We start from the raw sequence: 15,900 nt of genomic DNA on the forward strand, positions 1-15,900 counted from the left end.
TCTGGAGATGGATGAGACTGATGGTCACACAAAATGTCAGTGTACGTAAGGACACGGAACTTAAAATGACTAAAGCGGTAAATTTTATGTTATGTATATATTACACAGTTAAAAATACTAAATGCAAAAAAAGAGAAAGGATAGGGTTGCAGATCCTGTTGCTGGAGCTCCTACCACCCCGTCAGACCCTGCTGGTCCTGCCCACTCTTCTCTGCTTCCCTCTCAGCCCCTCTCTGCTCTTGCTGGGTCTCCCACAGCCTCCCTGTCTCACTTCTGCCTTGTGATGGGGGAAGGGAACCCCAAGTTTGATTCCAGTTAGAATTCCATGTGCATCACTTGTCTGTCGTGTGACCTCGGGCCAAGTTCTGATTTCTCTTGACCTCAGTTTCCCAGTTTGTCACATCAAGACCGTCTCCTAGTCCTCTTCTTGGGAAGATCAAACATGGAGACCTCAAGGGTAGTGTGTCCAGCCCACCCTAGAGACCCCACCAACAATGATTTCCTTCCACCTTCTGGGTTCTCCAACAACCCCTCCCTGGGCACAAGGGGATGTTTTCCCCTTGTCACTCAGAGATGCTTCAGGGTGGGAAGAACCCCTTATCAGATGATGACTCAATGTGCAAACGTGCAGTTGCTATTTTTAAATTCTGGATCTCTACTTCATTTTTGTCCCAGCAGAATGATTTATGCCATATTCTATTTCTTCCCAGAGAAGAGCAGCTTTTATTATGTCATCAATTAGAGATGGATGGAGGTCCGTGTGTGTGGCTCCTTCCTGGGAGAGGAGCTCAGCAGGGGTGGGAGGAGGGTGGTACTCAGCTGTTTGCTGATTGCTTGACTCAACCTGAGGCTGTTGTAGATTTCCCATCCTGTGTTCAAAACTGCCAGCAAAGTCAGCTGCGTGGAGCTGAATTTGCCCTGGAAAAAACAAAACAAAACAAAACAAAACAAAACACCATCCAGCCTCAGCAAGTTCAGTCACAGCGATAACCAAACAGATTCTGGAAGGATGAATACGGAAGGCAACATTGGTGGTGCCACAGCTGCGAATGCCATCCACAGCAGACAGCCCAGACAGTCACAGGCCTGGGGAGAATCCACCTGTGGGTTGAATAATGCGGGGCACATTGAGGGTGAAGTCATGCCCAGGGCGAGGTTGGCTCTTTCTAGAACTCATCAATAAAGCAAAGTGCTCCTTTGGTCCTGGGGCAGGAAGTTTCTGATTGCTCCCTGGCCCTGGGAATGTCACAATTCAAATGGTGAACACAGATACCCCTGTCCTGGAACAAGGGCCCCAGTTTTCAGCCCATATTGCACGTGAGGGATATGGGAGGGGCAGGACACCCTGTGACAGCCAGGGACTCCTTCTCTTGTAAGAGATCAAAGACCTTTGAGTGCTTTCATTTATTTTGCTATGAGTGGAGCCGATCTCCCAGAGAGGGTATGGGAGGGAGAGTTCTGGAACATATTCTTGTCTCCTGGGGGTGGTAAACTCTTCCAGAATGTGTCTGGTCTGCCATATGGTAGAGAAACCGAGCCCAGTGGGGCGCTGGCTGACTGGGAGTGCGTGGCTGTCCCTCGCAGACATCCTGGGATAGGAACTCCTAGCGGTAGATCTAATTAGACTGCTCCTTCCCTGCTCTGTACTAATTAGACAAGAAAACAAGGCATGGGTGGAAAGTTTATTTACAATACAGACCAAGCAATGCCAAAGATGCTACAAGGCAGTGGGCAGATCCCAGGGAGGGAGCAGGCAGCAGTGCCTGGGGACTTGAGGGGAGGGAGAGGAGGGCTGTGGTGGGGTTAGTATCAGTGGGGTTTCTGGGGTTCAAGGGCAGTTGATAGAGTCGGCTCAGGGCCCCTTACTAACCACAGAGAGCCAGGTCTGTGGAAAGTCAGACTGACTTTTGAGGATACCTTTGAAAGAAGCAGGAATCAGGAAAATGGTTCCAGCCAGAGACTCCAGGATTTCGGCCCAAGGCAGGAGAAGTTCTGGCTGCTGGTAAGGCTCTGACTTCTTCCCATAGGATGGATCTGTTCCCTGAGGTATGGCCGTCAGACCACACTGTGGACCCCTCCATCACAGCTGAGAGAGAAACCAGGCTGGACAGAGTTTCATGCTCAGGCTTGGCGTGGAGACCAGGTGATAAAGCCTATAACCTGTGGCAGGTGTGACAAATGCTCCCAGGTATCTGTTATAAGGTCTAGATTTTGTGAACTGACTCTTTATTTTCAAGCCCCATCCAGTGGCCCCTCCTCAACCCTCTTGAACAGCCTTCCTTATTTTCTGCTCAGTCCTAGCCGTCAGCCTACAGGCCAGTTCTAGTGCCTGACAGGTGATCTGCCAGTGAGGCTGAGCAAATGGATACATTAGATATTGGTGAGGCTTGCAAAGGTGTTAGCGAAGGTGGCCAAAGCCATGTGCCATGGCATAGTCAGATATGCTTCCAGAGAAATTCTGGAAAGATTCTTGAAGAGGATCTTTGGAGAATAGCCATTAAGTGTGGACCTAGAGGACTTCCCTAGTGACACAGTGAATAAGAATTTGCCTGCCAGTGCAGGGACACAGGTTCAATCCCTGGTCTGGGAATATCCCATATGCCTCAGTGCAGCTAAGTCCACGTACGACACCTACGGAGCCTGTGCTCTAGAGCCAGAGAGCTACAACTACGGAGCCCACATGCTGCAAATACTATAGCCCTTGTGCCCTAGAGCCTGTACTCCACAACAAGAGGAACCACCGTGATGAGAACCCTGTGCCCCGCAGAGAAGAGCAGCCCCGCTTGCCACAACTAGAGAAAACTTAGACAAAAGCAACAAAGGCCCAGTTCAGCCAAATTTTTTTTTTTTAATAGTGAATCTAGAGGGACTTTCCTGATGGTACAGTGGATAGGAATCCATCTGCCAATGCAGGGGACACAGGTTCAATTCTTGGTCTGGAAAGATCCCACATACCATGGAGCAACTACTTCCACGTATCACAAGTACTGAAGCCTAAGTGCAGTTACAAAGACCTAGCACAGCCAAAAAAAAGAGAGAGAGAGAGAGAGAGATGTAGAGCATCAAACGCTTTATTCTGTTTCTCCTCTCTGAGTGGAATCCATCCTGATGTTTGTTTATGAGTCCATTATTATGTTCACGTATGTATTTCTTCTTACTGTGCACCAAACTTTTTTCAGTGTGACCTGAACTTCGTTGGCCTTATGAATATCATAGTCTTACACATTTTATTGGCATTTGTAAGCATTGCAATAAATTAGACATTTTAAAAATATGTGCCTCTGAAAGTAATTACTGGAGTTTTGACTAACGGAGTGGTATCCCCGTGAGAAGCATCAATTTCTTTTGTTGGGGAAAAAGCAAACATTTTTATGAAAACAATGCTCACTCCACGTAGGGTAGATGTGGGAGTATACACAAGGGATGATGCAAGTCCTTTTCCCATGCAGCTGAATTGAAAAACAAGACAAATATTTTGAACAGCTCATATGTCAAGAAGACATGTGCAGACCCCACTTGTTAAAATAATAATGGTATCATGGTGCTCTGATGTGGTGCTTTTATCTTCAAAGCAATTTATGACCGTTCACTAGTTGACTTGGAACAAAAGATCAGAAATTGGCGGGAGGTTCTGGGTATGTGATTTTAAGAAGAATGGATGGGACAGAGATCAAAGAGACAGCCCTCCACCCACTAGGCTTTGTTAAGTGTCCCCCTGGAACCTAAAAGGAAGCCTGCAATTCTGCCCTGAGGGGGCTGGTTTCTTCTGGACAGTGGAAGCTGACGATTCAATGGCAGAAAGAAAGTTGGGCATTTTTTCCATCAAATCCCACTCCTCCAGCCTTGTGTGGTCATGGTCCTAGAACCAGGGAAGGCCAGCCGATACATTCCCCACCAGGGTCCCAGTGTCCACCTCACACTCAAACGAGGGGAGACATTTCAGCTCGTGACATGGTCTTACCTCTCTCCAGTCCCTTTGGACCAAGGTGGCCCCATAGTCTGCATCCAAGGTCATAATAGTGGTTCTGCGGGAGGGGCGAGGGATAGGGAGTTTGGGATTGACAGGTTCACAGCTTCAGGTGTTCAGCAAAACGATTCAGTTATACATATACATATATCTATTTGTTTTCAAATTCCTTTTCCATCTAGGTTATACATATACATATATCTATTTGTTTTCAAATTCTTTTTCCATCTAGGTTATTACAGAATATTGAGCAGAGTTTCCTGTGCTACACAGTAAGTCCTTGTTGGTTATCTATTTTAAATATTGATATAGTGTGTGAACCTTAAATATATATAAATACATATATATATATATAAGCCTGTAAATATATATACACACACACATCGGTACCTCATGCCTGGATTTGCTTCCATGGGTCTTAATGAGGTGTTTCCTGAGTACCCACTCTGCACCGGGTTCTCTGCTGGGTGCCCGGGCCATGGCTTGAATAAGACAGAGTTGACATGATCCTCACGAAGTTTCTGGTCTAAGAGGAGAAAGCATTCAACCCAGGAAGGAGCACTAATGTATTGGGTGAAATGCACACTTGTGGATGAAAACTCTAGGGAACCAAATGAGCCAACAGCAGGAACTCACCTGGGAGTCAGGAAAGGCTCTACTAAGACAAGGTTTGAGGTGGATGCTGGGAAATCAACAGAGAAAAGAGAGGTGGCGTGGGGGGAAATTCCAAGAAGAGACACTGGTTCCTCGGTGGAAGCCAGTGAGCCAGGGAACTTTTTAAAAGGTCAGTGTGGCTAGAATCCCAGGAGTGAGGAGGCAGTGGAGAGGGAAGAGAGGCTGGACCAAGGCTTGCAGTGTTCTGGGAGTCTTGGGGCAGCCTTGGGTTTTAATCCTAAAAGCAGTGACAAGTCATCCAAGGGTTTTGTTTTGGCATGCATGATCTTAGTTCCTTTGCAGAGATTGAGCCTGTGCTCCTGCAATGGAAGCATGGATTCTTAACCACTGGATCACCAGGGAAGTCCATCCATTACCTTTTTTTGAATGTATCCATTCATCAACCATTTATGACAATGACTGTACTTACATTGTGCAAAGTCACCTCAGCTATGTCCAGCTCTTTGCAATCTTGTGAACTGTGGCCCGCCAGCCTTCTCTGTCCATGAGATTTCCCAGGCAAGAATATACTGGAATGGGTTGCCATTTCCTACTTCAGGGGATCTTCCCGACCCAAGGATCAAACCCTCATGTCAGATGTCTCCTGCACAGGCACACGTGTTCTTTACCACTAGCATTACCTGGAAAGCCCTGTACTTACATTAATAGAGACATATAATTTTTTTTCTTTTATTTTGGCCACACCATGCGGCATGTGGGACCTTAACTCCCTGACTAGGAATCAAACCTGTGCCCTCTTCATTGGCAGCATGGAGTCTTGACCACTGGACTGCCAGGGAAGTCCCTGTCCAAAGGTTTCAAGTAGAAGGGTTGTGTCTTCCTCCTCCTGATTTTTAAAGATGACCCTGGCTTCTGTGTAGAAATCAGTGGCACAGAGCCGGGGTGGAGGGAGCGATGTCCAAGTAGGACTCCCCGTGGCCATTAAGTGAGAGAGGATGGGCTTGATGAGGGGGTGCTGGATGAGATGGTGGGGACTGGATGGATGTCAGTTCCGCAGGCCCCGCAGAGAGTTTTTGCATGCATTCTCCACCAATTATAAATGTTTTTTAGCTGTCCACCATCATCATGACTGTTATCGGTCTGTATATTTGGTTTGGAAATACATAGATAAATTAACATAACCTCGTTAAGGGAAACAGCATTCCAGATCAAAAGCTGGCAAACCACAGTCCATCTGTGGGCCAAAACCGGCCCTCCGCTACTTTTGTAAATAAGGTTTTATTGGCCCACGGCCACGCCCACTTGTTTCCATATTGTTTATGGCTGCTTTTGCCTGGCAAGTTGACTAACTCTAACGGAGACCACATGTCCAGCACAGCTTAAAATACTCCCTGATCTACAGAAAAGTTTGCCTACCTCTGTTCAGATCTTTATGCTTCCTGTTGATGAAAGCTACACTTCTTAACCCTTTTCTCTGGCTCTGCCAGTTCTGAGAGCTTCGGGCTCCTCTCTCACTTCTGCCCTTGAGGTAAAGGCAATCTACAGTCTTCCTGGGTACAAGGAGACCTGATGGCTAAGGTTAAGTCATGAGCTTCTCTGATGGCTCAGCAGATAAAGAATCCTGCAATGCAGGGGACATGGGAGACGTGGCTTCGATCCCTGGGTCAGAAAGATCTCCTAGAGGAGGGAATGACAACCCACTCCAGTATTCTTGCCTGGAGAATCCCATGGACTCCAGAGGAGCCTGGTGGGCTACAGTCCAAATTGTCACAAAGAGAAATGGCTGAGCAAGCAGGTAGGTGCATACTCTATGTCTTCTCATTTTACAGAATAAATAAAAATAAAAATATAGTTAAGACATTGGCCCCAGGGACTTCCCTGATGGTCCAGTGATTAAAACCCCCGAAAAATAAAACAAACAAACAAACAAAAAAACCCTTTAGTTTCTCCATTGTAAAATGAGGATAACGACAGCACTAACCTCAGAGGTTGTTTCAACAAGTATTTATTGAATAGTTTCTGGAGAAGACAGTGAGTAAATCAGATAACGTCCACGCTTCAGGAGCTTATAGAGTGAGAAGAGGCATCAGTAGGGCCCTGCAGGGACAAAGCGCAGCATAATGGAAGCCGGTACAGACATGAGGGATTATCTACCCACCACATCATCACCCGTCATCACCCAGAGCTCTGTAGAGACCCAAGCTTCCAGGGCTGTGGCTGTCTTAGAATCAAACACAAACTCAAAGCCAGAATTGGGTGAAGGAGTGAGGCAACCATCTCAGGCGCAAACTTTAGGGCGACAAGAAAACACCCCAACTAATGCGACGTCATCAAAATAAAAACTAATGTGAAAGAATCCACGGTGAACAAATGACCAACATTTCACATAAAGACAGAAGCGTCACTGCTGAATTTTCCTTTTGCCTTGGAGTCCTAGACGGCTCGGCGGGAGCTGCACAGACTCGCGCCCACACTTGCAAGTGCATCGCTCTGGATATTCGGCTCTAGGGCGCGCGCATCCCTGTGCCGGGCACCAGCCCGAGCCCTCACTTCTCTCTGAAGTGTGACTGTTAGACACAACTCGGACGGCTGAGCGAACGTTCAGAAACTCCCTCATCTCGCCTCTCTTTGGATGTCTCGGAAATGGAGTTCCGCTGTGTTTTGTTTTGTCGACATTTGCCAGAACGTAAACCAGAGAGCGTCCAACTGTTAATGGCAGGGCCTAGGAAAGTTTACATGGCACCCCATCAATCTAGAAACACAGCCTCAGAGGCCTGCGGGCCAGATTGGGGGAACACGCAGACCTCACAGCATGGATGGAAAGAACCCAGACTTGAGACCTGAAGAAGAAGAGCCTCCTCTGTCAGGTCCCTGGGATTCCCGGGGGTCTTCCTCATCTGTAATACACGCTCACTCACTCTCACAGACACAGGCACACACGCGCACACCCACTCATATACTCACACACACACACGACACACACACACACTCACATAGGCTCACACTCATACACACCTTCACATACACTCACACGATCCCATACCCTCACACCCTCACACACACTCACACATCAGACACACACCCTTACACACTCACACACATTCACATACCCTCACACCCTCACACCCCCTAACACACAAGACACACACTCACACACATTCATACACCTTCATATACCCTTACACCTTCACATGCTCACACACTCACACACAACATACACACACACACACAAGACACACTCACACATGCTCACACACGACACACACCCTCATATACTCACACTTTCATACACCCTCACACACATTCACACTCACACACAAGACACACACACACCCTCATACACACACCCTCATACACACACACTCACACACCCTCACACACACACATTCACATAGAGACACTCACATACAGATACTCAGACACACACAGATGTATGTATACACATGCATCTGTGTTTGCCAGAAAACTGATACTGACTCTTTTAGGGAGTTAAAACAACAGAGGCAAATGATTTGCGTCACATCAAGGGTATGTATAGGTGCAGAAGACTGAACAAGTAAGTTGTGTGTGTGTGTGTGTGTGTGTGTGTGTGTGTGTGTGATATACAGAAAACCGCCTAGGAGCACTGCGCACCTGCCCACATCGTCCGGCGGCTATGGCCGCGCAGATGTGGGGTTCAGGGCCATAGCCCAGCGGCCGCCCCGCTGCCCAGTGACAGGGAGCAATCCCATGGGGATGCTGACATATGGAAACATCCTGGATCTGGTTCACTGGAAGGAGGTTGGTGGGTGTCTAGCACGTTGCTCTAGATTCTGTTTCTAGGTACAGAGCCTTCTGTGTTGCAGCCAGGGGAAAGCCTGATGCCCCATGTGCAAGCTGGGTCACTGATAGAGGACAGTCTAGCAGGTGAGGGGGTGGGAGGAAAGGCCTGGCTAGTCGCTCTTCCCAGGCATCAAGCAGTGCACCTTAGGAATCAGGAGAGGTTGAGGTGGGCTAGTCCTATCTGGATATTCATGCACATTGCTTGTTTGGTACACGTTCATAATAGCCAGGTGTGGTTTGCTGTCCTAGGAGATTCCGGGAAGAGGAATGTGACTCTTGCCTTCCAGGGGCTGCTAGGTTAGCTGACAACTGGTAGGGTAACTGGTTGTGAAATAATGACACTGTTTGGGGAAGGATTTGTGCAATCAGTTCTATGGCTCGACCCCACCCCTGCTATACCGTGTCATGGACTGGTAGACAGGACTGGGGGCAGAAGGACACGGAGCATCGTTCTGCCCAGAAGGCTTGGTTCTGCAGCTCTGTGACCTCAGGCTGGTGCTTCTCGAAGTGTGAGCCTGATGGGTGGCCCCAGCAGCATCACCATCCTCATGGGAACCTGTGAGCATGCCAGTTCTCAGGCCCCACCACTGACCTATTGAATCAGAAGCTCCAGGAAGGGATCCAGAAAACTGTCTTAACAAGCCTTCCGGGTGTTCCTGAAATTTGCTCACACGTGAGAACACAGCCTTCAAGCACGTCGCTTGACCCCTTTGGCCCTATTTCCCTCATCTCCCACCAAGGGAAAGTTACTTGTCCCAGTCCACCCATTTAAGTTATGGGAATCAAGTAAGTTAATCAAAGCACCTAATAATGCTAAGTGAAAGTTGCTCAGTGGTGTCCAGCTCTTTGCGACCCCATGGACTATGCAGTCCATGAAATTCTCCAGGCCAGAATACTGGAGTGGGTAGCCTTTCCCTCCTCCAGGGGATCTTCCCAACCCAGGTCTCCTGCACTGCAGGCAGATCCTTTACCAACTGAGCTATGAGGGATTGCTACGGACATGATAAACTATCAGCATGAAGGAGGAGTGGCACATATAGACAATGGACTGCTGTGCTTGTCTAAGTCACTTCAGTCATGCTCGACTCTTGCGACCCCACGGACTGTAGCCCACCAGGCTCCCCTGTCCATGGGATTCTCCAGGCCAGAATACTGGAGTGGGTTGCCATGCCCTCCTCACAATGGACTATTACTCAACCATAAAAAAAGAATGAACTAACACCATTTGCAGCCACATGGATGGACCCAGAGATTATCATCCTGAGAAAAAGAAAGATAAATATTTATGAAATCACTTACATGTGGAATCAAAAAATAATGCATCTATTTACAAAACAGAAATAGACTCCAGACACAAAAAATAAACTTATGGTACCAGAAGGGAAAGGGAGGTGGGCGTGGAACAAATTAGGAGTTCAGGATTAACATATACACATAGCTATATATAAAGTAGATAAGCAACAGGGACCTACTGTACAACACAGGGAACTATATTCAATACCTTTTAATAACCTATAATGGAAAAGAATCTGAAAAATATGTATAAAACAATCACTTTGCTGTATACCTGAAACTAATATAATGTTGTAAATCAGCTATTCTCCAATTTAGAAAATAACAATTATTGCCAATGCAAAGCAGAAAGCTTTAAACAAACAAACAACAAAATCCAGTCACTTCCGGCAGTGAGTAGGACATTCTGTTCCAGGAGTGGTCTTCATCAGAGAAAACATCCTGCTGCTGCTGCTGCTGCTAAGTCGCTTCAGTCGTGTCCGACTCTGTGCGACCCCATAGACAGCAGCCCACCAGGCTCCTCCATCCCTGGGATTCTCCAGGCAAGAACACTGGAGTGGGTTGCCATTTCCTTCTCCAGTGCATGAAAGTGAAAAGTGAAAGTGAAGTCGCTCAGGCATGTCTGACTCCTAGCGACCCCATGGACCGCAGCCTACCAAAGGTGCCTCCCAAAGGTGCCTCCCATATAAGACCATACTGTAAATACCCACATCACAATAAAACCCATCACTCACCCTCAGCAGGGCTGCTCAAGTTGTTCAACAGCCCCTGAGTGAACTGGATTCCACAGCTTCAGACGCACAGGCCCAGCAGGGGTGGGCGCCAGGCCAGGTTGCTTCGGGCCAGACAGGTTGGAACACTTTTCTTCCGAGTTCCTGAGGAGGGAGTGGTAATAAACTCAAGAGAGCAACAGCCAGGAGGGCTTAGGAAAGCTAGCCCATCACCTTAGAGGCAAGTTAAATATATGATGGTGCGTAGAAGAGAGAAGCTCGCTTCTTATAGGACACAAGGGGAAAGATCACACAGAGAGTTCAGAGCCAGCCACTCTCACCATGAAAAAACAGAGTGCTAAATCTGCAGGTAAATTTACAGATCCGTAAATCTACAGATAAGGTGGGGTATAAAAAAAAAGGAATTTTAACATAGAAATTCTCAGAGGGATAGGATAGTCTATCTTTAACATCGATTTTTCCCATGACAGTACTTTTCTATTGTGGCAATATAAATATTATAGGAGTTACCATTTTAACAATTTAAAAATGCACCAGTTTATTTTTGGTTGCATGGGGTGTTCATTGCTGGGTGCAGGCTTTCTCTAGTTGTGGGAAGTGGGGGCTACTCTTCATTGTGGTGTGCAGGCTTCTCATTGTGGTGATTTATTGTCAGGAGCCACGTTAGGCATTACTGACAAAATGGAGGCACGGCCCTAAACCCCCTCCCTTTGTTCCGTAGGCACGGACCCGGAATGAAGGAGTTAGGTTTTGTGATTCTGACTTGTTTTTTCCTTTCCTCGGCTGAGTTGACTGAAGAGAATATTAAGGTGCTTATTGTTTTTGAGAGGAGCATGAGAAGGCATAAAGCCTTCTGCAGCTGTGCTCAAAGAATAATTCATAAAGTTAATCATTGACATTTTTTCAAGGACTTTTACAAAAGAGTGTTCCAGGGTGAGCACAGAGGCTGCAGCTTGAGACTATGGGAGGGAATTGCTATCTGAAGCCTATTTGTGAGGAAAGTTTTATGGCAAAGGAGTTTGCTGAATTTCGGGGTTAGGAATAATTAAAATACTTAGAAGCTAAAGATTTAAGGGATACTGTAATGTTAGCATATTCTACTATAGCTTATAATATTCTACTATAGCTTATAGAGATTAGGGACTTTAGAGATATTTATAGCTAGAAGCCCTTTCTTAGAAATAGTGAGCTTAAGATACTAGGGGCAAACAGGACTTAGAAAGATAAGAATTAAAGTGAGGAATGTGGTATGCAGCCCAGACATTGGCGAGAGTTACAGTGTATTCACAAGGACACATGAGAAAAAGTAGATAAGAGAATCGCTGAGGAAGGAACTCCTTTTGAAGGGCAACAATGATTTTTGGGAGAAAAATAAATCTGGGTCAATGGGAACTAAAAATATCAAACCTCTGACCTAATGCTTTTGTAAAAGTATAAAAGAGAATCATCAGTTCAGTTAGTTCAGTCGCTCAGTCGTGTCCGACTCTTTGCGACCCCATGAATCACAGCACGACAGGCCTCCCTGTCCATCACCATCTCCCGGAGTTCACTCAGACTCACGTCCATCGAGTCAGTGATGCCATCCAGCCATCTCATCCTGGGTCGTCCCCTTCTCCTCCTGCCCCCAATCCCTCCTAGCATCAGAGTCTTTTCCAATGAGTCAACTCTTCGCATGAGGTGGCCAAAGTATTGGAGCTTCAGCTTTAGCATCATTCCTTCCAAAGAAATCCCAGGGTTGATCTCCTTCAGAATGGACTGGTTGGATCTCCTTGCAGTCCAAGGGACTCTCAAGAGTCTTCTCCAACACCACAGTTCAAAAGCATCAATTCTTCAGCGCTCAGCCTTCTTCACAGTCCAACTCTCACATCCATACATGACCACAGGAAAAACTATAGCCTTGACTAGACGGACCTTTGTTGGCAAAGTAATGTCTCTGCTTTTGAATATACTATCTAGGTTGGTCATAACTTTTCTTCCAAGGAGTAAGCGTCTTTTAATTTCATGGCTGCAGTCACCATCTGCAGTGATTCTGGAGCCCAGAAAACTAAAGTCTGACACTGTTTCCACTGTTTCCCATCTATTTCCCATGAAGTGATGGGACCAGATGCCATGATCTTCGTTTTCTGAATGTTGAGCTTTAAGCCAACTTTTGCACTCTCCTCTTTCACTTTCATCAAGAGGCTTTTGAGTTCCTCTTCACTTTCTGCCATAAGGGTGGTGTCATCTGCATATCTGAGGTTATTGATATTTCTCCTGGCAATCTTGATTCCAGCTTGTGTTTCTTCCAGTCCAGCGTTTCTCATGATGTACTCTGCATAGAAGTTAAATCAGCAGGGTGACAATATACAGCCTTGACGTACTCCTTTTCCTATTTGGAACCAGTCTGTTGTTCCATGTCCAGTTCTAACTGTTGCTTCCTGACCTGCATACAGATTTCTCAAGAGGCAGGTTAGGTGGTCTGGTATTCCCATCTCTTTCAGAATTTTCCACAGTTTATTGTGATCCACATAGTCAAAGACTTTGGCATTTGAAATAAACAGGCAGTCCAAGAAAACTGAGAGGCTGCCTCAGCTTCTCGCCGACACCGCTCACCCCTTCAGGTTGAGTCCCTGGCTGCTGGAGCTGGACTCCGGCAATTTGTTGCAGAGCACAGGCTCTCAGCTCTTGGGCTTCAGTAGTTGCAGCTCCCAGACTCTAGATTGTAGGGTCAGTCGTTGTGGGGCAAAGACTTAGTTCCTCTGTACCCTGTGGAATCTTCCTGGACCAGGGATCAAACCTATGTCCCCTGAATTGGCAGGCAGATTTGTAACCACTGGGCTGCCAGGGAAGTGCCATTTTAACCATCCCTAAGTATACAGTTCACATTATCACACAACCATCGCTACCATCCACCTTCAGAACTTTTTCATCTTCTCCAACTGAAATCTGTACCTGCTCAATATACACTCTCCCTCACCCCTTGGCAACCACCATTCTACCTTGTCTCTAGAAGTCTGACTATGAATTTGATTAGAATACCTGGGTACATCATATCAAAGAAATCAAGAAATGTGTATCATTTGTGACTGCCTTATTTCACTTAGCATAATGCCTTCAAGTTCATCCAGGCTGTGGCATGTGTCAGAATTCCTTTCTTTTGAAGACTGAAAAATATTCCATTGTAGGTCTATATCACATTTTGTTTATCCATTTGTCTACCGATGGATAGTATTTTGACTTCCAGTCTCCTAACTACCTGGAAAGGTGGAAAATAAATGAGGCATGTGTGAAACACTAGGCACAGCCAGATGGGTGTCATAACCCCAGGCGGTGAGTCAGCAGGCTAGTGCATCTGAGATGTCGCTGCTCACAGCCGGCAGGAGACGTGGACGGAAAATGTGACCTAAATGTCCATTCATAGAAAAACAAATACCATCAGGGTAATGTGGATGGTGACATCAACTCTTCTGTCAAGAAGCTCCCAACAACAACACTTCGAAATACCAGAAACGAGGGCACTGTGGTATCTGGGCAATGTTTGTACGCACACAAGGAGCCTGTGTCCACTAAAGGTGATGACAGAGGTATTTGGTGTCTGTGTTGATGATTCTATTTTCAAATTAGTACTGTGTTGATTTCAGAAGAGCTGACTTCTTCCTAAGTGTTTATAAGTGCTTTCAGGATGGAAATGTTCAAAGTGCTAAATCACTGGGGACAGAAACAGTGTGTTTGTTCCAATGTCCGCCTTATTAAGGCCCTAGCAAAGAGTTAAATTTTTGTTCCACTAAAAGGGAAGTGGCAGGGAAACAGGAACCACCAACAGGCTGACCATCCATGGGCTGTGGGTTGAATGTGTGCGGACGATCAATAAGCAAGAAGCATCACCATCTATCGACCTGCGATCCTGACTCTGAAACCTCCCCATTGCTTCCTTTGATAGGAAACAGAGGAAGTGAGGCCCTGCTGCCCCAGCCCTCGCTGCCCTTGGACCCTCACACACCAGCTTCTCTCCCCTTTGGCTCACGTTGCAGACTGAATAGGATGCAGGTGTCATTATTCAGAGTCTGCTTACTAAGCAGAATGGAAAGGGAGAAGGAAAGTTCAGCTGCACATGTGTAAGGCAGCAAATAGCTCTCCAGGGGGAGAGAAAGCCCTGGCCAGCATTTGTGTAGGAAGAACTGCGTGCTGGGGGAATATTTCATTCTTACGCGCTAGTGAGGCAGCAAGGGGGTGATTAACACATTATTCACCTCAAATCAGGAACGGAAGGGAACCAAGAGAGACGAATCCCTTCCCATCCCTCAAGGGATCCCCCCCCCACCCAAATGGGTCTTGTCATTTTCCTTTGTGCATCTATGTTTATTAATAAACAACCGGACCAAGGCAGACCTCTCAGGTGTCTTACTCACATCTGGACTGAGCAGGTGAATCTATTCAGGGACAATTGTCCCCATCTGGGACAACTTTAAGCACATAACTCATAAAAGTCTGCATGTCTCACTGACCCCACACAGATCCTGATGCAATTGCAGTGGGAGGGACATGCATCACCGAGGTGGCGTCCCTAGATGCAAGAGTTGGAAGAAGTCCTCTAGAAAAGTCCAGAGTTGAAGAAAGCCAAATGTCCTACTTCACTTTGGGGGACCTGAAATTCCCACCCGGCTATAGGGCAATACCTCGCAAGCTGGGTGCTTTCCTGTACACTATACCCTCCTGCGTGAGGTTCTTTCCCCACTGCTGCCCCTAGAGATCACTTGTTCGCTGCTCAAAATGCATCCCAAACTCTCTCCTCCTCTGGGAGGTCTCATTTGTCAAGCAATGAATTGTGTTATCTTCCCTGATTTCAAATCCAGTTATTTAGAGATATCTCTATTCTTCTTTCCTTGTGGCTCAGCTGGTAAAGAATCCGCCTGTGAAGCAGGAGACCTGGGTTCAATCCCTGGGCTGGGAAGATCCCCTGGAGAAGGGAAAGGCTGCCAACTTCAGTATTCTGGCCTGGAGAATTCCATGGACTGTATAGTCCACGGGGTTGCAAAGATTTGGACAGGACTGACTGATTTTCACTTTCACTACTCTGCTACTTAGAAACTGCTCAGTGCGCTGAAATTCTCCCTGTCTGTCCCTGTCTCTGTCTCTCCATCTGTCTCTTTATCTCAGAAGACACTGAGTATCTCTGGCCTGGGGACTGACCAACTATGTATTTGGCAGGAGGTATGTGTCGAATGAGCAAACAGGCAGATCACCGTACCCATCCAGAAGGCCAAGTGGAACTGCAGAACTGGAACATAGAAAGGAGTAAAGCATTAACCCACCAGCTTATCAGGTTCGTTGGCCATCACCTGGCACAGAGCAAAGGCCTGAAAAAAAATGGGATTTAATAAGAAGGGAGGGATTTTAAGCCTCTCAGTGACTGGAGCCCCACTGTGCTCTCCATGTGGCATGCTCAGATGAGCCTACATTCAGGGTGGTAAGGACACTCAGTCACCTGTTTAC

At 46.8% G+C, this 15,900-nt stretch overlaps 1 long non-coding RNA gene across 1 annotated transcript; it reads right to left on the bottom strand.

Moving 5' to 3' along the window:
* Positions 1 to 699: 699 nt before the first annotated feature.
* LOC121816319 (uncharacterized) lies at positions 700 to 10,515 on the bottom strand. The gene is made up of 4 exons (XR_006055861.2): positions 10,432 to 10,515; positions 6,564 to 6,679; positions 4,358 to 4,493; positions 700 to 4,025 (listed from the first exon to the last, which is right to left on the bottom strand). It is a non-coding gene; the product is annotated as an uncharacterized LOC121816319 (long non-coding RNA).
* Positions 10,516 to 15,900: the final 5,385 nt, after the last annotated feature.

The sequence above is a fragment of the Ovis aries genome, chromosome 13 (assembly GCF_016772045.2).
Source record: "Ovis aries strain OAR_USU_Benz2616 breed Rambouillet chromosome 13, ARS-UI_Ramb_v3.0, whole genome shotgun sequence".
NCBI lineage: Eukaryota > Metazoa > Chordata > Mammalia > Artiodactyla > Bovidae > Ovis > Ovis aries.